This window comes from Canis lupus, chromosome 7 (assembly GCF_011100685.1).
Source record: "Canis lupus familiaris isolate Mischka breed German Shepherd chromosome 7, alternate assembly UU_Cfam_GSD_1.0, whole genome shotgun sequence".
Taxonomy (NCBI): Eukaryota; Metazoa; Chordata; class Mammalia; order Carnivora; family Canidae; genus Canis; species Canis lupus.
In genome coordinates, this window is record NC_049228.1 from 65,678,361 (window position 1) to 65,700,794 (window position 22,434).

At 40.8% G+C, this 22,434-nt stretch overlaps 2 pseudogenes; one reads left to right on the forward strand and one right to left on the reverse strand.

The window, feature by feature from the left end:
- Positions 1-19,857: 19,857 nt before the first annotated feature.
- On the reverse strand, positions 19,858-20,061 carry LOC100688860 (annotated as a pseudogene).
- A 181-nt stretch (positions 20,062-20,242) lies between these two features.
- LOC100682767 lies at positions 20,243-20,630 on the forward strand (annotated as a pseudogene).
- Positions 20,631-22,434: the final 1,804 nt, after the last annotated feature.

The following is a 22,434-nucleotide window of genomic DNA, read 5'->3' on the forward strand; positions in this document are numbered from 1 at the left end:
TGCAATGAAGTCCTGGCAGCTGCTCAAAGTGGACACCTGCTGCTCCATGACAGCATAAACTTCGGTAGTGTTTTCCTCCTCAAGTCAGTTCTCAACATGCTTTGGGGCATTGTTTTTGGAAGCCTCAAGCCTGGCCCTCTATCCACCTAGTAATTCCATGAGTTATACAATATTCTTTTTATAAATTCCTTTGGGTCATGCTCCATTAGAGTTAGTTTCTGTTGCTAGACATTAGGAACATCAACAGATATATTGTTCTTCCAGGAGAATATTCTTTCTACCAAATTTCTGCCAGAACCTTTGTAACCTTCTCTAGTATAATCAGTGGAAATATTAAGAAAAATCATGATAATATAGACCACATTTGATTTTCCCTCTGCCTGACTTAGAAATTGAGCACACATTTATCATGTACCTACCACATGTGACCCTATGTTGATGTTGGGATGAGAGGGGAGGTGGTGGCAGAGAATATAATGCTAAGTAAACCAAATTCTATAGATTTAATATAATATTTAAAATAAGTCTACAGCAAATTATCAAATTACTCTTTAGCAATTCGCAGTAATCTTTTGAAAAATATAGCTTCAAGCTGCTTTCAAACATGCTTTTATTTCTTAAAAGACATTTTTATTTAGTTTTCTTGTGTATTTAAAAATTTTTTTCGGCGACAAATATTCATCAATAGATAAACAAAATGTGGTATATACTTACAGTGGAATATTATTCAGCCTCTAAAAAGCAGGAAACCCTGACATATGACCAACATGGGCAAACCTTGAAGACATGATGCTAAGTGACATAAGCCAATCATAAAAGGACCAATACTGTACGCTTCCACTTTTATGAAGTACTCAAATTCATAGAGATGGACAATGGAATGGTGGTTGCCAGGGATTGGGGGAGAGGGGGATGGGAGTTAGTGTTTAATGGGTGCAGAATTTCTGTTTGGGAAGATAAAGTCCTGGAGATAGATGCTCCTAATGGTTGCACAACACATGAATGTACTTAATGCCACTGAACTGTGCACTTAAAAATGGTCAAAGTGATATATTTTATGTTATGTATATATTGTCACCATAGAAAAAAAGCTTTCTAACCCAATAGAACATCTACTATGAACAAAGCTAGGAAATGGATTTCCTCATAATCACTAACAAAATTCAACCCGAGAGACAAGAGTGATGTGGGGGAAAGACAAGGGCCAAAGGGATGCAGAGTAAACTTTCATTGGGTAGCAGCTCTGTAATTAGCTGACACTGCCTCACATGGCCAAATCTCAGTTTCTTCATTTCTTCATCTATCAGATGCGTAAGATGAGGGGAGGGGCATTTCGTTTCTATGATGCTCTGATTCCCATTTGACCTCAGATTAGAACCAAGGTCATCCTCGACTTGAAACATTCAACATGTCTGCTGACGAATAAACAGATCTTCAGGAAATTATACTTGTCTTCCGGAGAAATGGTTTCTTTCAGTAAGTTCTCACAGAGCAAAGGCAAGCACCAACAATGTAGGCTTTTGAGAATGTAGAGTATTTCCTGTACCCATAATCCTTCCCTCCTGGAAACTGTCTGTGATGTACAAATTCAATTCCCATCCAGACTTAGAAATGCAATTCTTCAGTTACCTGATAAAATAGAAACAAGAAAATCATATTATTATATTCTGAATCTAGTAATATGAATGTATCCAAAACCAGACTTCACTTTTTAGAGAGTTTTATTTACGTCTCTATATTTAGGATCCTTATACAATAGTAAATATCAGGCGATATTTATTTATTTACAGCTTCCCTAGGCAGATCAGATCATTCAACACAGGACTGGTGTTCAATTGGCAGGTTCTATGTTACCAGCTAAGTAGTCGGGCACACTCAGTAGGCTGGCAGCCAGAAAAAAGCTTCGGAGGCCAGTCTGGAGGCAAACAATTGCCTAGAACTATCTCAATTGTAGAAGTCTGCCTTAAGGAAATACGTATTGTTCTTGAAAATGCCACAATACCAGTAGGAAACACACACTGTAGACTCAAAAGAAGCAGGGAACTGTAGACTGAATAAACAGCCCACAAAAACCCATTTTCCTGGGAAATACGTGTCCAAGATTTAAGAGTTCTGGCGCAGGCTTATCTGTCATCTACGTCTTTGAGATAAGTCAGTCTTGGATGACATTCGCGTTTGTCCCCCACAGGGGGAGGCTGCCAACTATTATCATAGATCATCCACTAGAGGGTGACAACCACATATGCTTGGGGGTGGATGGCCATTCCGTAGACACCGTGGTACCTAGGCACATTCCAAAGTCTGGAGCAGTTTCTTGAAGCTCATCAGCCAGAGTGGTTGGCATTTCCATTTCTGGAATTTCCCATGTGTAGGAGAGAGGGTGAACTATGAATTTTCCCCACATTAATGGACTGGATTGTGCCTCCTTTTCAGACTTCACTAAAAAAAAAAATGTATATATAGTTGTATATATACCTATTGAATATAAAAATGTATATATGAGGTATATGTAGTTTTAAGTAGAAGGAGCATCTCTCACCAGTTTAGATGGGAGATGTATCTAACAGTTGGGAGGAGAACTTGTCAATTATTCGGAATCTTTTATTGATACTGTCATGGGTCTTTGGGATGGTTTCCGTAAGTAGTTTCCGAGGTCGTTTGATTTTTCCAGTTGTAAAATGTGGGCTATTTATTATAAGCCTTAGATCAAAATTTTTATTGTGAAATAGAGGAATGTGGAAATTTTAATGAGAAGGTTTTGTGTCATTCCAGGTGGTATCTTAATATATCAACTAAAATGCCTGAGATAAATTGGTGACACTGAGTCTCAGTTGGGATGTGGATCTGGAATCTTGGATTACTGACATGAGAAATATTAACCATTTAATGGACACTTTGACTGCAGACACCACAATGGCTTTCATGTAGTCTGGAGGTATTCTTACTTATGTTCCAACCCAGCCACATGGTGGGGGAGGAGGGTAGGCGGTGGGCGGTCATTTAATTAGCTCTTCTCAGAGTGCTGGACTTTGTCCTCAACGTTCCACAGAAATGTTTCAATTTTAAGAATAGGTCTCAGGAAACCAGGACCTTTCAGATTATGTGTATTTAAACCTTTTGTGTACTATTTAGACAAATAGATTCAATAGTACTTTTTTTTTTTAAGGGGGGCAATGATTTTTATGGTAGGTGTGAGTATAAACTCCTTTGTGAACTGCTTCTATAACTCTTCCTGATGCCACACTCAGGGCTATGCACGTAGAAAGTACTCTATATTTGTTGGATATATAATCCATAGTTATTATAAAATTAGAATAATTTTAAATAAGAACACGCATCACTGATGGGTTCATGATGCTTTTTTTTTTTTTCAGTTTAAACATAAAAACCAAATTGTGTACTTTGGTTTGCTTTATATGTTTTTGGTATAGGTATAGGTATTTGGTCTCTATGAATGTCTGTGCTCCTCCCTGCCTTTGTTGTTAGTATTTTTAGGAGGCAGTGTTTACATCAGAGTAAAGCTTTGGGAGCCAGACAGACCTGGGTTCAGTGGGTTTACATTGCTGGGTTTTATAAAGATTAGAGACAAATATATGTACAGTGCCTGGCAAACAGATAACAATTTTTTTGTTTATTAGTTATTTTTTCTAGCTGTATTAATAGTAATAATAAATAAATTAAAAGTAAATAACTGAATAAAAGCTAGATCAGTGATGCAGAGAGGAAGTGGTAAGTGTGTGTGGTACCCATCTGGTACTACCAACTAGGCTAGTCTGGATAATTCTCTTTCAGCAGATACCTGTTGAGTAGCTTCAATAAGCAGCATTATTCTAGGCACTAAGGGCCCAAAGGAAAACCAAAGTCCCTGCCCTGAAGCACATTACCTGCTAGCTACACTGTCTTGGAAAAAGAAGCAGTGTAGTCAGCAAAATAATTTTTTTAATAACATTTTGAGGGGGTGGGGAAGACTCGTTTCTAAATTTTGAAAATTTTATTTTGGTAACAGCTTTATTGAGATATAACTCACATACTATACCATTCATTTGAAGTGTATAATTCAGTGGTGTTCAGTATATTCAGAGTTGCACGGCCACCACCACAATCAATTCTAGAACATTTTCAGTGCCACAGAGAGAAACCTGTACATTTGGCAGTTACTCCTTCCTCTCTCCACCCCCTCCCCCTTTCAAGGCTACCACTAATCTACTGCCTGCCTCTATAGATTTTCCCATTCTGGACATTTTATATAAATGGAATCATATAACATGTGATCTTTTGTAAATGGCACTTAGCGTAATGTTTTCAAGGTTCATCCATGTTGAGGCACACATCAGCACTTCATTCCTCGTTATGGCTGAAAACTTTTGAAACGTCTCCTTAATGTGTATTAAATACTCCTGTTATGGATCGATTTTTTTTTTTTTTTTGTAGTCTGTGGGATCCTGTCGTGCATTCTTCCTCACCATTCCTTCTCCTACCCTTCCTTGGGAGGGTTTTCTCTCCTCTTCTTGTTTGAAGGCAACTACACTCCTGCTGCTACTACATACTCCAGCCTTAACTTTAATTTTAACATCAGCTGAAATCTGGAGCATGTGGCACCTACTTTTGCAGTGACAGGAAATCTGGTTTCTGTCCTTAATTTCTTTCCAGGGCTTTCATTTTGCATCTGTGTACCCTCCAAATGTAATAGCTCCAGGATTCTTTAGAGAACTTTGTAGAATTGGCCTCAGAATGGAACTTCCAATGATATCCAAAGATGCATGAGCCAGCCAAAGGAGAAAGGGATGGGAATGAAAAACAGCGAGAAGGACAGCCAGGGGAGTCTCGCAAAATTGGGACAGACGGGTCGTTCGTTCCTTATGCTTGTGCCTGATGGATTGAACATTTCCCCCACAGGGGCTTGGTACCATCTAGGACCTGAAGATAGGCTGCATTTTTTCCCCCCGATCAAACTCCAGACTCTGTTTTACTCTCACTTCCTTTCTTCTGGGTTTGGCCATGCAAAGCCCACCGATAAGTTATAAATGACTTATCAAGCATTAGCGTTTAGAGAGTAGACGGCTCCATAAATACCTACTTGGCCTCATTAAAAAGCTGCCGTGATTAAAGAGAATGATTAGTGTGGTGCCAGAGGGGAAAGAAGAAAATCCAGCCCGGGCCAGACCTCTTCTCGGGGGGCAGCCCGTTCGCGTCGGGGAAGAGGATCTGGCCTGCGCGCTGCGAAACAGAGCAGTTGGAGGCGGCAGCAGAGGAAACTCCACTCCGGGGCCTGTCAGGGGAAGAGTTATGGAAAGTGCACACGTTCTCAGAGCCGATTACCCTCTTGCCCTGCGCGCCTCCTTCCCAACCTCCCCTTCCACTCCCTGCAGCCGCCGCGCCCCCCCACCCCACCCCCCGCCCTGGAACTTAAAACATCATTAAAACAGGGGAACCTATAACTGGTATGAAACGACCCTCCAATGACTGCTTAATTACAGCGAAATGAAAGCCGGGGGGGACTACAAATAACCAGCAACTGTCCCGGCTGTCACTGAAGAGGAGCCTGCGCATGAGTCATGAGCCATGAATTAGCCACGGAGCGCTTCGCCCGCAGCCCCCGGGCCGGCCGCGCTGTGCCCGCGGCGCCCCCCACGCCGGGCTCCTGCCCCCCACGCCGGGCTCCTGCCCCCCACGCCGGGCTCCCCGGGGCCGGCGGTGGCCGTTCGCGGGGAGGGCCAGGGGCTGGGCGGCGCGGTCCCCCTGCGGCCCCGCGGCCGTCGGGGGGCGGGGGGCGGGGGGCAGGGGGCGGGGAGTCTCCCAGGCTGCGCAGGAGCCAGGCAGACTGAAGGAGCGCAGCCAGCGCGGCTGCAGATAAGTTAATGTACACAGAGAGGATGTAAATTACCACGACCCTCAGCAGCAGGACACTGGCCAGGGCCCTGTCGGGGGCAGGACGAGCGCCGGCGGGCCGGCCGGGGGCTCGCGGACACCCTCTCCGAGACGGAGCCGCCAGGCGGCCCGGCCGGGGAGGACCCCTTGGAGCCAGGCTTTCCTTGAAAACAGCTGCGTGTCCCTGACACCTCCAAACTAATGCATTTTTAATCAGGGGAATTAGCTCTAGGCGTCCCAGATTTTTCCACCCCCCACCCCCACCCCCACCCCCACCCCCACCCTCTCTCTTTTGCAGCCACGTCCCCATCCCCGCCCCCAGCCCAGGCACTGGCGGGCCCGTCCTGCGTCTGCACCGGCCTCGCCGGCTCCCGCCGCTCCCACGCGCCCCAGACCCAGCCGCCTCTGCAAACCTCGCGTCCCCACCCCCATCCCGCCGCCCCGGCCTCCGCTGCCGGGTCCTCGCCCGGGCGCAACTTTCGCCCCCACCCTTCCCTCTGTTTATACAGTGACATCACGGCCCCTGGCTCTTCAAGGCTCAGAGAAAACAGAGTTCAAAAAGGCAAACAGGAAAGGCGGCTAGCCGCGGGCACCGGGTGACACTCGGTCCCTCCCCGCCCCCCGCGGCTGCACGGCCCGGGCGCGCACGTGCGCGCGCACTTGGGTTGGCCTGCTCCCCGAAATACTCAGCCCCGGGGACCCCGCTTCCCGGGCTTCGCTCCCCCGCCGCCCGCAGTCAGGCTCAGGGAACCCCCACCCCCCGCCAGCCACTTGGGGGATTTCAATCTCTTTCCAATAGCCACGTAAGAAAAAGTGAAAAATAAGACCAAGTGAAGTGAAGCTGAATTCTATAATCTGACCTGATACATCCGAAATAGTATTTCAACACATGATCAATAGAAACAATTATGAATGAGGGTTTTTTTTTTAATATTTTTATTTATTTGTTGATGAGACAGAGAGAGACACAGGCAGAGGGAGAAGCAGGCTCCATGCAGGGAGCCCGACGTGGGACTCGATCCTGCCACCCCCAGGATCACACCCTGGGCTGAAAGCAGGCGTTAAACCGCTGAGCCACAGGGGCTGCCCTGATTGAGGTATTTTATATTCTTTTGAGTCGCCCCAGGTCTTTGAAATCCGGTATTTGTTTTACACAAACAGCACATCTCGCTTCGGACACTAGCTTCTCCATTGGAACTACTTGGTCTGTGTTTAGATTTCATAAAATTGACAGTCGGAAAAGTTGATTCATGTATCCAAGTTGTTCCAAACATACTTTAAACGTTTTCCAATAACCGGGTCCAGTATTGGTATTTAAATTGAGTTTAAATGAATTACAATGAAATAAAATTGAATTTAAATTAATTACGATGACATAAAATTGAATTTAAATAAATAAAATTACAGGCGAAGTCCCTCCATAGCACATTTCAAGTCCTTAAAAGCCAATGGAGAGAGAGCAGCTAACATACCAGACACCAGTCACAGAGTTACTGAACCTCAAGAAGTTTTGCTCTTGTTATTACAAAATGGGGATCATAATGCCTACCTTCTGTACCTTCTGTAGGATTCTTGTGAGGATTCAACAAAATTCAGAAAAGCGGTGCATATAAAGTTCTCAGCACAGGACCTGGCTCATACAAACTGCTGGTAATGAAAGTCACTCCTAGGATTATTTCTCTTCCTTCCCCGCTTTGGCCATTTCCTCTCCCCATTCTTAAGCCCAGTGTGACATGTTACCTTTTCCCAGACCTCGCACTTGGGAAAGAGCTGTTAAATGACTTTACATTAAGCTGTTAAGAGTGAACAGAGTATTCAAATGTGCATGTGCCCTTCTGTCTCTTCTTACCAGACAACTTCTCCCCAACACATCTACAGCTTCATTTATTATTTATATGCCGATCACTTCCAACCCAATAAGTAGAACACAGATCTTTAGGTCTGTGTATAACAGTAAAGCCTAGTAAAGCTCTTCGCTGAGATCCATCTGTGAGATTTTCCAAACATATTTTAAGCCCGAACCCCCAAAATGTGAGTATCATCACTCCTAATGTGCCACCCCTCCCCCAGCACCCTCATTGACTCAGTGCCACCATCCACTCAAGTCTGATGCCTCAGCCACAGTCTGTCTGGCAGTCATTCCAGCCTCTTTTTGTTTTCTTCACTGTTCTCTTTATCCAGACTCATTAGTTATTCACCAAGACCTACCAATTTTACCTCCTAAATACCTCCCCGATCCATGTATATCTCTCAACCTCTACAGCCACTACCCCAAACTCCGCCACTGTCATTTTTTGCTTGGGTATTTCTGTCACTACTTTTGCCTGCCTTCAGTCCATTCTTCATGCTTCCAGAGAAATTTTTCTAAAGCATGAATCGATCATGCAAAATAATTCTGCTGAAACACTTAAATGACTGTCAACTCTTTAAAATGACCTGTGATGAACTTGTCCTGCTTACCTTTTTGGTCTCACCTTTCACAGTAACTTTCACCACCTCCCCCGCCCCATTCTAGCCACTCTGAACCTCCGTGGGTTCTTCTAACACGATACATGTTACCTGATGGAGGAGCCCCAAAGAACCACCATGTTGGCCATGTCTGGTTGCTTCATATTCGTTTATATCTTACAAGTCATGTCTCCACTCTGAGGAGGTATTTTAGGTTCACAATGACCTGTTTCTTAATTTTTTGCCGTATGGCCACTTCACTGCTATCTTTGACTATATATGTTTCAGAAAGTACCTCAACTGTAGGTTCCCAATTAGAAAATGCCATCTCCCTCTTTAAAAATCTATTCATGGGATGCCTGGGTGGCTCTGTGGTTGAGCGTCTGCCTTGGGCCCAGGACGTGATCCTGGTCTGGGGATGGAGTCCCATATCAGGCTCCCTGCAAGGAGCCCGCTTCTTCCTCTCTGTGTCTCTGCCTCTCTCTGTGTCTCTAATGAATAAATAAATAAAATCTTAAAAAAAAATCTATTCATGACACCTCAAGAAAACCTTTGGGATGCTAAGCCTTGAGGTTATTAAGTGTGCCCCAGGCTGTTATTTATTGTGTTTCATTACATTCCGCAATGCCAATTTTTATGAAGTTTCCTTTCTTTGTTTCACTTTGATTGCAGAAATTGGCTAAGATACCTTGGCACTATTGCTTGTAAAAAATTTTGCTCCAAAAGAGTGTCAGTGTTGGAGCCATGAGAAAGGCACAGGTCTTACCTTGCAGCATTGGGGAGAAGATAAGAATGTTAAAAGTTAGCTTTAAAATGGTAGGGGTTCGGGTGCCAGGCAGGAGCAATGGTGGAGCATTTCAAAACTTACCCCAGAGCCTAATGAGGTCTGCTAGTGCTCTGGGCAGGCGTCACTGGCTGGCTCTGTTCCACACCTCTTGACCTTCCCTCCCCTTGTCTCTCCCACTTCCCAGACACACGCAATGCTGGGAGTCAGCACTTGAGCTAATGTTGGAGCCGGGTGGACGACATGAGACTGGGAGATCAGGGCAATGATGGCTAGGTATTTTCCCAGAGGCCCAAAGAGAGCAGGATTTGTACGTCTGGTTTCTGCCTCTAACACCTCCAGGCCTAGAGATGGATTCCCAATGATCTTTTTCCATCAAAGGGCTTGATCCCAGGAAAGGCGAGTAAAGATGAAACTTTAGCTCTTTGTCTGGCTTCAGGATAAAGCTATGTGAAACTGTCAAAGCAAATATCATGTTCCCCTAGAAAGCTGTAAATTCCTTTGGCTCTGGGTCCAGGAGGTTTGTCATGTGGTTCGACGAAAGATGAGTCTGTTGATCGCAGGTCATTAGCTGTAAGGTTCTAGAGCTCAGGCCAAGTCTATGGTGCAAGCCGCTTTATATAACAAGTACAATGCTGGGTTTGAAATGCTTAGTAAATGCCTTTAATTACCACTTAAGATGAAGACATTAAAATAACCTGGCATTTGCTATGTTTATTTGCATGGTGATGTGCAAATGGATACATTTTGGAAGGGGCCTATAAATTAAAAATTGGAATTATAAATACTGCCGTAATAAAACATGGCTAAAAATCTTCAGAAGGAAACGGAAAATTACAAAAGACTTATTTGCTGGCTGGTTGTTTTATTTTTGCCAGATTCTTTATAGATTGAAGTATTATTATCAGTAAGTTCATGTTATAGGAATCAGATTGAAAAGTTTAGAAATTATCATGAGTGAAAACTTTTTTTTTTCTTTCTTTCTTTTTTTTTTTTTAAGATTTTATTTATTTATTCATGAGAGACAGAAAGAGGGGCAGAGACACAGGCACTGGGAGGAGTAGGATCCCTGTAGGGAGCTCTACATGGGACTTGCTCCCAGGACCCTGGGATCACGCCCTGAGCCTAAGGCAGATGCTCAACCACTGAGCCACCCAGGCATGAAAACTTCTTTCTGATTGTATAGTTTGGTAAGCAGGAACCATGGATGCTTGAATAATGTTTTTCTAAAGCTCCTTCTTTCATTGTATTTTGGATAAAAAGAAAGAAAACACTTCATAAAAATAATTTTGATCACTCATAGTTGCAGCATTAACTAGGTCATACTGGTCTCTTTGTCCTAGATTTATTATTCTGAATTTCTAAGAATTATTGTATCTGTATCATTTAGTAAGTATTCCCTCTGTGTTATTACACAAAGTGAGCACTATTGTTAATGTCTACAGACTGTACTATATCATACAGCTTTGCCATACTTACTTATCCACTCACCTAATACTGTTTTTTTGGGTTATTTTATTTTAAAATAAGAATTTTTCATCAGATTCCCTTATGGATAAATTTTCACTGGTTTCAAAGTACTGACAATATTTAATGTACATATGGTAATATTTAATCTTAATGTGTACATTGTGTAGGCAAAAATTAAAGACCCAGAAGTTCTGTGTTAAAAGTCTATGAAAATCAGCACAATACAAAAAGTAATCTGTCAGCTTCACTGAGCTTCCAGTTTCAGAGAAAAATTATGACCTTTTCAAGTAGAAATTCCTTGTTCCTCTAAGGGAGGAGCCAGATAATGAAGTAATCCCAGGCTATGGAAACAAGACAGAGAAGCTCTTGCAGTGTAGATGACCATGAAATGTCCCCTAGAGGGGTGACATTCAAATCAGGACCTAGAGGTTGAGAACCCTAGCTCTGCCGGTGTACTCAGATACTTTAGGGGATAGCAGTAGATCAGACTTTCTGGAAAGTGATCTGCTAATATGTAAGGAGAGTCTTAAATATTTTTATATCTTTTAGGAAAAATAAATATTTGGAAGTAATCAGGGTGAAAAAGTTAGTGAACCAAATATTCATCTTAGCATGGTTTATAATAGGAAAAAAAAGGTGGGAACCACTTGTGTGTCTATAAGCTAAAGAATTGGTGATGGCCAGGCCTGCGTTGGAAGGTATGCATCATTAAAATATGCTTAGAATCATCAAAGAAATTGGGACAGCTGGGTGGCTCAGCGGTTGAGCATCTGCCTTGGCTCAGGCGTGACCCCCATCCCGGGATCAAGTCCCATATCGGTCTCCTTGTGTGGAGCCAGTTTCTCCCCCTGAATCAAAAAAAAATTTTTTTTTTTTTTTTTTTGGGAAAAAAAAAATTTTTTAAGACTTTATTTATTTATGAGAGACATAGAGACAGAGGCAGAGATAAACAGAGTGAGAAGCAGGCTCCTTGCAGGGAGCTGGATGCAGGACTCGATCTCCAGACCCAGGATCACTCCCTGAGCCTAAGGCAGCTGCTCAACCACTGAGCCACCTAGAGGCCCCAAGAGTCACTTAAAATTAATGAGAAGATTGTTTTAGAACATAAGAGACATTATCAAACACAATGCATGAGTTGATTTGGGGAGAAAAAAACAGGAAAAAGTAATGTTGCAGACAATTAAGAAAATGTGACTCTGAACTGGATATTAAATGGCATTAGGGAATAATCATTAATATTCTGTTGTAATAATGACATTACGATTTTGTGTGAGAATGTCTTTATTTATAGGAGATGCATATCAAAATATTTGGGATTGAAATGCCATGATGAATGCAATCTAAAATATGTCTGCAAAAATGAATACGTACATATAAAAATATACACATATGCACGTTTAGACAGAGCAAATATGGCAAAGTATTTATGATTATTGTCTCTAAATCAAAGATATATAGGTGTTCATTGTATTTATCTTTTAACTTTTATATATATTTGAAAATTTTCTTAACAGAAGAATGTATGATGTGGCACTATCTAGAAAACCAGAAACTATATCATAATATTTTAGTGATTATATCAGTATGATAGATACACGGATAATTGTTATTTTCTGCTTTATACTTGGATGGATTGTCTACAGTGGACATGTTTTATTTGTTATTATCAGTAATTACAGCCATAGTCTATTGAGCACTTATCAGGCTCTATGCTTTGCAGGCATTATTCTATTTAATTCTTACAACTCTATGTGGCTGGTGTCATTTGGTGACATCTCCTTTCATAGCTGCAGAGATGAAAGAGATTACATTAATTCCTACTGATATGCAACAATGTCAGGATTTAACGTAGGCACGGATTAGGCTTTTATAATTCAAAATCAGTTTCTCCAAGTATTTAGTAGAATAAAAAGAAACTACCTACAAAACTCAAGATTTCACCCCAGAGGCAGACTAATGATACAGATTTAGAAGCTGGAAATCACGATTCAAGCCCTGGCTCTGCAATTTGCTGTCTGTGTGATTGTAAAGATCCAGCCTCAGAGCTGTGTGGTGGGCATTTATGCCTGCTCCAGCCTCCTCAGAGAGATGCCACCTCTGTGAGCAGTGAACATGCAAGTGTAGTGTGAATGACTACTTGTCCTGTCCTACAGTCTAAGTCATTATTGTCATAGCCCTGAGATCCCAATAGTGTACCCCATATCTAGAAGAATACCAGGTTGGCCTTTTGAATTTTATTTTAGGATTTGATTCCATTGTCATGAAAACATCTTTTAATGACATCTATTTTGTTTTTCTTTCTTTCTTTCTTTCTTTCTTTCTTTCTTTCTTTCTTTCTTTCTTTCTTTCTTTCTTTCTTTCTTTAGAATTGCAAAGGATAAGAGTAAAATCTCTCCTCATTTCTTGATTAACCCTGGCTGGGAAAGATCTGCCTTTCTCATTGTTGACCATAGCTAACAATTTAGGAGTAAGTGTTTCTGGACGATGGCTTCCATCAAAGACAGGAGGACAAAAGAGGACTGGGTGTGTCAAGGTACAAATGTATGAAGAGTATGTTTTCATATCCCACTTTCCAAATCTGAATACCATATTCCTTATTTTCAATGTTTTAATCTAGGCATGGGCAAAACACTAGAAACTACAACAAATTGTTGTTGGATGGATGAGCGGTCATTGAGAAATGTGTTCTTTTTGTGTTACGTCCTATCAGTGGCATGAAACAGTCAAGAAATTGCCATTATTTTGAAAACTTCAGCTCAATAACTCGGAGGTAAAGAAAATTGGCACAAAAACATTAATTCTCCATTTGGACAGACTCTCTGAACTTTGTGAGTCTCACCCATCATTGTTGTAAAACTCTAAAGATCAAGTTTATTTTGGAAGCTCTGCTACAACCTCAAGTATCATGTTACCAATAGCATAGTAGAGGTAAAAACAGAAAAGAGCAACATTCAATTTCCAGATACACATCTCTACTGTTTTAAAGCTCACAATGTTTGCTTTACTAAATCAGCAAGGAGGGAGGATCACAAATTATGTCTTAGGTTAGAGTTTAACATTTTGCTTTTCCAAAGTCATCTTCCTATTATCCATGCCACTGCTGCAGATCACAGTTGCAATAACTCCTATCTTGACTGTGAATAAGTTATATGAGCTGAACAGTCTTTAACTAGGATGGACCACCATCAAATCACTCAATATTTGTCTGTTTTTTGTTACTGACCTAAGCAATGATGTAAATTTATTTGGGGGCAAAAAAGCAAGAATGCTAGCTAAGATCCCCTGTGGTGGTGTGTGAGGAGTAGGGTATGCGTGTGTGTATGTATGTGTGTGTGTAGTATGTGGGCTAAAATCAAATCTCAGGATCTCATTGAGATACACCAAAGTTTGTGCAACCAAGAACACAGCTTCCTTGGCAGAAAATATCACACAAAACAGTTGCACAGGGTTCTTGGAAGGCTTAGGTTGTAGCCCTGGAGAGACCTTTACCAGTGATTGGGAACAGCAAATAATAGTTTGTGATTAATGGTGGAAACCTTCTGATGGGGTCTTACATATCAAAACAGCAGAGGAAGGTATGACAAATATGGCTCCAACTTGTTTAATCTTACAAACCATAATAATCTGAATTTGGTAAGGTTTATTTGGATTGTTTCTCTTGTCTCTTTGTCTTGAGGGTTTTAAATTAAATTTATTTTCTTGACTTGGGTTAGTTGAATGTCTTTAAAAATTTTTTTTACTCTGTCAATTGGTATATATTGTAAATGTCAATTTCATGTTTCATCTTGACTGGAGTGAAGAATGCTCAGATAGCTGGTGAAACATTATTTCTGGATGTGTCTATAAGGATGTGTCTAGAGAGTTTGGCATTTGAATCCATATCTGATTCAGTGGGCATCACTCATCAGTGAGGGTGGGCAGCACCTAATCAGCTGAGGACTTGAATAGAACAAAAAGGCCTTCAGACTCAGTCTGATTTAAACCACCAGCCTATGATTCTCCAGCTTATAGAGGGCAGATGGTGGATCTTCTCAGCCTCCATAATCATATGAGCTAATTCCTATAATAATTTCCTCTTATAACATATATCCTATTGATTTTGTTTCTCTGGAGAATCATGACTGAAACATTAAGTAGTAGGTCTCATACTAAACTAAGTGTGGTAAAGAATACAAAGTTTTGATATCATCCTCAAGGAATGTAGCACCAAGTTTGGTAGGGCCAAAGAAATAACAAATAATAGTTACCATGTGGTCAGATGAGTCAGGGAGAGCCATAGAACCATAACTAACAAATCCTATTCATTGATTCATTTCATTTATTCACTCACTGTACAACTTCCTGAATTCCAAATGGCAATAGGTGATTATGCTAGTGAGGAATGACCATTCTAAACAGGACACAGTTATGCAGGAGCCATCCAATCCACCCAAAGAGATTTGGATTGGCAATTTTTTCTTTTTCTGTATTTTTTAATTGTTCCATTTCTATAGATTTTAAGGTAGTTGTGGAATGTGGCTTTACTTTTAAGAAAATCCAATACCAGAATTGTGTTCCCTCAGGCCAGCAATTCCCAGGCTTTGATATTTTAGTTTAGTGGTGACCATTATATTCATTTTCATCATGAGAAAATCTAAGTCATTTTGGGTACAGGTTCAAGGTTACATGATGAGGGCATGAACCCCATCCCTGAACTCACTAGCAAACTTGAAACATAATTAATGAGCAGTAGTTGAGCAAAGAGATGAGATAGGACAAAAGTCATACCTTTATTGTACAGGTAACTTGCCAAATAGACTTTAACCTTTTGACAATGACCTTCATTTCCTCATTCCTCAACCTGAATTTATGCAGCTTATTTTTCTTTTCTTGCTTAAAGTGTTATCCTGCATGATCATGGGCACCGAGATTGTCAGAGTTCCCCATATTGTCCATGGCCAAATCCACAGGTCTGTTCTCTGTCCTCATTTTACTCGAATTATCTGAACAGGTGACACAGTTGATCAATCCCTCCTCCTTGAAACACTTTCTTTACTTGATCATTTGGAGGCATCACATTCTCTCCATTTTCCTGCTACATCTCTGACCGTTCCTTTCCATTGTCATCTGTTTGTTCTTCATCTTTACAACAGCTTAACATTTGGAGGCCAAACCAAGCTCCTGATCATTCCCCTACACCTGTTGTGATCCTGTTTTCCTGCCTGAGGAAATGCAACTTTTTCTTTCCAGTGGCTCACACTAAAAACTTGGAGTCATCACTGACTCCTCTTTCCTCTCACAGTCTACCTCCTATTTGTCAGGAAATTGTATTTGAAATGTATCCATAATGTGAACTCTTTCACCACCTCCTCTACTCCTCCTCATGGCCAACCCAACATGACTTCTTCCTGGAAGCTACTACTGGTAGCTTTCTCCCTGTTCCTTCCCTTGTATCTATAAAGTATACCCATAACACAGCAGAGTGAACCTTTAAAATATGTCACCTTGTGTTCCTTCTTTGCTTAAAATTCTCCAATAGCCCCCATCTCACTCAGAGTAAAATAAACAAACAAACAAAAACAAAAAACAGTCCTTATAGTGACTTACAAGGTCTTCCATGACCTGGCACCTAAAACTTTTCTGATATAATCTCCTTCTACTCTTCCAGGTCTAAAACCTCTCCAGCCACACATCTCCTTTCTGTTTCTCTGACATTCCAGGAATGCTCCTGACTTGGGAATTTTAAACTAACTATTCCCTCTGTTAGCAACGCTCTCCCTCTACTGAGCCACATGACTCACTCCCACATCACCCTCTGGTTTTTGCTCAAATATCACCTAATCAGAGAAAGCTTCCCCAACCAACTTAAAATTGCAACCATATCCCTCATCTGAGCACTCTCTTCTTTTTTCCTGTTTAATTTTTTCCTGTAGCACATATCATCATTTACTTGTTTACTGACGTTCTCCCTCTCATCCACAAAATGTAGGCTCCATGTATACAGGGATTTTTTTGTGTATGTTTTCTTTATGGCTATATGCCTGATGCTGAGAATACTATTTGGTTCACAATGGGCCAGAAAAATATTAATAAATATTTTGAGTGAATGGTCATATTTTTTCTCCAAGCCATGTGATGAAACATATCTCCAGTAAAGCTCAAGCCAAGGCTCTGAGGAAACTGTCTCCATGACCACTTATCTGTGTACACCACCCCAAAGAACAATAGCCTGTATTGTTTTGCTTTATTTTGTTGCAATTCTCTTATATATCATGTCCTTGTATAATGTATAAGCATGTTCCTGTATCAGGCAACAGGTGTCCCTTCCCATTTACTTTGCTCTGTTTTCCCTCCATCATGTGGTTTCTTCACCATAGTATAGTCTGTTCTTTCTGTTTTTTAAAACATATTTTATTTCTTTATTTGAGAGAGAGAGAAAGAGAATATGTGAGCATGAGCAGGAGAAAGGGTGGAGGAAGAAGCAGACTTCCCACTGAGCAGGGAGCCTGATACAGGGCTCATCCAGGACCCTGGGATCATGACCTGAGATGAAGGTAGATGCTTAACTGACTCAGCCACCCAGGCACCCCTAGTCTGTTCTTTCTAAAGAGAAAAATTCCTAACTAAAATGTGAATACATCTTAGAGTTGGCCTATACATCAGAGATAACTATGAAGTAGTGACACTGAAGCAGAATTTTTTTTATTGTAAAAAAGAAACTTTTGAAAAACCAAGAGCCATTTTTCCCTCCATTCTTGACCTTGAGAAAACTGGGCTGGTTAGAAGTATTATTATCACCTAATTTGAGTCTATCAATATTAGTTACTTATTTGGGATATGAAATGTTTTAAATAACAACATTTAAATATCTGTATGCTATTCTATTGGGAAACCTCAGTTATATTCTTCTCACTCTGCATGTCAAATGTCAGAGGCAGCAAAATAGCCAGGATGGATCTGCAATGTCTACACTTAATGTACTCTAATTGGAATGTTTGGAATGGTTTCTACTGGTCACAGATACTTGAGAATTCCTGTTACAGTTGATGCATATGGTCATTTACAGTACCTCAATGTAGCTTGGTTCACTGACCATGATTTACATAACTTGCAGTTTCTGCCTAATTGACTCATTCTCTCAATCCTTGAATCATCTAAAGCTTCCTCAGTAGTTTCACCTGCATTTTGTCCTCTAGTCCAGGACTTTCCTGTTCATTCCTTTAGCCCACAGAGGAAACATGACCCAGTTAACATCACTATGTATCACCCCAGTCACCATGTTCTTGCTCCAGATTCTGTTTGAGGTAATACCAACATCTTCAGCCTTTATTCAGAGTTAGATCTCCTTAAAGCTTTGTCCTTCTCACTCTTCAACACCCAGGGCCCTAAAACTGCTCCTAGGAGCAGACAATATACACTAAGGCCCCAAACAGCTTTGCCCTACACTTAATTTTCATAGACCTCTCTTTAGCCTCCTTATCTCATCTAAGGAGGAAAGGAAGACAGTGAAGAAACAGCAACAAAAGTCACAGCCCAGGGATGTAGGCCCACTGAAAGACTGAGGTTTAGTAATAAGATTATAGAATGCTCCCCCTCTTCCATGCTTACCCCCCATCACTGCCACCAACAGGTCTTCAGTATAATAACAGTGACTTACAGCTGAAACAGTTGCAATACACAGGGTTTCTCTAAGATGAAGTACTTAGGATAGCCGAAAGTTAACAAGGGAGACAAAACAAGGATGTAAGAGAAATTGGAAGTCTCTGGAACCAATTGCTGCAGCAAATATTAAACACAGTACAACTCCCAGCTAGATTAAAATAAAACTTCACACTACAGGCCTACTACCTGATACATCATGTCAAGCTTTCAACAAAAAAAGTACAAAGCAAAACAAGCAAACAAAAAACACAGCCTGAAGAAAGAGAGCAAGCATCAGAACCAGATTTAGATATGACACAGTTACTAAAATTATTAGGGGATTGAAAATAATTATGTTTAATATATTAAGGGCTCTAATGGAAAAAAAAAAGACTAGTCAACATGCGAAACAAGTGAGTAATGTAAGCAAAGAGATGAAAACTGGACATGAATGGGAAAGGAGTTAGTGAGCTTTCAGATATGTCAATAGAAACTTCCCAAACTTCCCAAACAGAGGAAAGACAAAAGGAAATGAAGTAAAACAGAACATTAAAGAACTGTGAGACAATTACAAAAGATGAAACATATGCATTGTTGGAATATCTGAAGGAGAAGAAAGGGAGAATGGAATAGAGAAAATATCTAAAGGGATAATGGCCAAGAAGACACCAAATCACAGACTCAGGAAGCTCGAGAATACGAAGCTGGATGAATATCTAAAGCTATACACCTTGGCATATAATATTCGAATTTCAGAGAATCAATGACCAAGAGAAAATCCTTAAAGAAGCCAGAGAAAGGGGTGCCTAGGTGGCTCAGTCGGTTAAGTGTCTGACTTTTGATTTCCACTCAGGTCATGATCTCAGAGTTGTGAGATCGAGACCCATGTTGGGCTCCACACTGTGTGTGGAGCCTGCTAAAGATTCTCTCTCTCCCTTAAGATTCTCCCTCTCCCCTCCTGCAACTTACACACTCTCTTCTCTCTCCGAAGAAGAAGAAGAAGAAGAAGAAGAAGAAGAAGAAGAAGAAGAAGAAGAAGAAGAAGAAGAAGCAGCTAGAGAAACAGAACACCTTACCTATAGGGAAACAAGGATACAATTTACATTGGACATCTCATCAAATACCACGCAAGCAACAAGAGAGTAGGATGAAATATCTAAAATGTTGAAAGAAAAAAAAAATCCATCAACCCAGGTTTCTATATCCCTCAAAACTATCATTCAAAAGTGAAGGAGATTATGTGAATGAAAAACAAACCACAGACTGGAAGAAAATATTTGTCCTTTTTTTTTCATTGTCAATGACAATTTTATTATAGTTAATTTATAATTCCCATTTGCCATGATAGTCAAGCTTATTCAGAGAAATAAACCAGAATTGCAAGGTCAAGAAGCACTGCAAATATTCTTTCTCACATGATATTCAAGACTAAGTATCTTCAACTAAATTCAAAAAGTTGATGATATAAACTTTGGCAGTTTTCAAGAAACATTGGGCAATCCATAGTTAAATCTCAATGCATCAGTTAATACCTGGGCACCTCCTCTTGCAGTTAGCATTGCATTGGGGTAAAGACAACTGGTTTGACTCAATAAATTTTTAAAATATATATTTAATACTTATGGCATTATTCACAGAGTTCTTGGCAAAGTTGTATTTTGAGGTTTCTATTGCCGAGAAATTTGTGGTTCATGGTGTGTCTTTTTCATTCCCAAAAGCTTCATTTTGAATTCTCTGGGCTTTGGTGGAATTTCAAGTATTGTCAGGTCCAGCCTATGGTACCTCTGCACCCCTTTGGCCTCGGCACACATGGTCAGGAGGCTAGCAGCAAACGTTTTCAGGAAGGTGGCCCAAGACACACCTGCAGGCATGGTCAGTGGACATGGAGTGCACTGGCACTCAGTAGCAGGTCCTGAGAGAAAATATTTGTAAAACACATGTCAGATAAAGGACTCGCAGCCAAAATACACAAAGAACTCTTTAAACTCAAGGATAAAAAAACAACCCAGTTAAAAAGTAAGCCAAAACTTCTCTTTTATCATACCCACCAACATGGACTGTGTTTGCACCAAAACTATGAAGGCGGCAGCCCAAGTCATAATTGAGGAGTACCACATGTGTCTGGACAACTTCCACACCAACAAGCGCTTATGCGAGGAGATTGCCATTATTCCCAGTAAGAAGCTCTGTGACAAGAGAGTAGACAGTGTCACACATCTGATGAAGCGGATTCAGAGAGATCCTGGGGAGAGGATCTCCATCGACCTGCAGGAGGAGAGAGAATTATGTTCCTGATTTCTCAGCCCTGGATCAGGAGATGGTTAAAGTAGATCCTGACACTAAGGACATGTTGAAACTCGACTTTGGTGGTGTGTTCAATCTACAGATCACTCACCCTATAGTTGGGATGAATTTCAAAACACCACGTGGAGCTGTTTGAATCTTTCTGCTGGACTGTAATATCTCTAGTAAATCTCGGACAACTACAAGAACAAAAAGTGGGCTAAAACCTGAACAGATACTTCATCAAAGATGACATACAGATGGAAAATAGGCATATGAAAAGATGCTCAACATATGTCTTTAGAGAATTGCAAATTAAAACAACAATGAGACCTCACTACACACCTTTTTGATGAAAATCCAAAACACTGGCAACATCAAATACTGACAAGGATGTGGATCAGCAAGAACTCTAATTCATTGCTGGGGAGAATGCAAAATAGCACAACCACTTCAGAAGACAATTTAGCAGCTTCTCACAAAGCTAGCCATAGTCTACCATATGACCCAGCAATTGTGCTCCTTGATATTTACCCAAATAAATGGAAAACTCACAGAAATGTTCACAGAAATGTTTATTCATAATTGCCCCAAATGTCCTTCAATAGGTGAATGGACAAAGTATAGTGCATCCAAACAATGGTATATATGTTCAGTGATAAAAAGGAATGAACTCTCAAGCCATAAAAAGACAGGGAGGAACCCTAAATGCTAATTATCAAGTGAAAGAAGTCAAACTGAAATGGCTACATATTGTATGATTCCAACTGTATGACATTTTGGAAAAGGCAAAAATAGAGACAATAAAAAGATCAATGTTTGCCAGGGGTTTGGGAAGATGGGAAGGAATAAAGAGAGAACAATGAATAAATAAAACACAAGAGTCTTTTAGGACAGTGAAACTATTCTGTATGTCATAATGGTGGATATATGTCCTTATACATTCATCAAAACCCCCAAATTTGTACAATACAAAGAGTGACCCTTAGTGTAAACTATGGACTTTAGTTAATAAAAATGTATCGACACTGATTCATCAATGGTGGTAAATGTACCACATCAATGCAAGATGTTAATAACAGAGGAAACTGTGTAGGTGAGAAGTAAGGGGATATATGAGAATTCTGTACTTTCCAGTCAATTTTTCTCTAAACCCACAACTGCTCTAGAAAATAAAATCTGTTAATAAAAGAAAAAAAGTGAAGAAGAATAAAGGCCTAGTCGGACAAACAAAACCTCCAACCTGGAGACTTCTGAAAGTGATGTAGCCTGCTGGGTTTGGGGGACATTTGGCTGACTATAGAAATTTAGCATACTGAGATGTGAAGACACTTCACCACTTTGCTGAGGGTGAAAAAGTAATTATGAGGCCTGATTAAGAAAGGTAAAGATGTCTGTTTTATCAGCAGAGAGTGGAGACTAGCCTTTGCTGGTATGAGACTGATTCTGTGCTAGATGCTCAACATGTAGTATTACTCCCTCCCTCCCTCACTCACTTCCTTCCTTCCTTCCTTCCTTCCTTTAAAGAATACACAATGTCCTTAAAGAATTTCCTTTCTACTAGAGACTGACAGTTCCAGGAGAGTCCAGTGTTGTAAGGTCATGTACCTGTGATGAGGAGATTACAAGGTATGGTGGCAGCACATGAGAGGGTGCATATCCAGCCTTGGGTGCACCGAGGAAACTCCTGTGGAAAGTGATCTCTATATTAACCTGAAGAATGAGTGGCAATTAGATAAGGGGGAGGGAGGCAGAGAGAGGGAAGTCAATTCCAGGTAGAGGAAACAACTTCCGTAAAGGCCCAGAGTTGAGTGAAAGTCAACAGAATTCAGTATAGAGAGAATTTCCAGTGCCAGAACAATGAAGACCAAATATGATGCCAGAGTGGTAAGAAAGAATCAGATCTTAGCCAGCCAGGGTAAGAAATATCCTGAGGGCAGTGAGAAGCTGTGTAAGGAGGG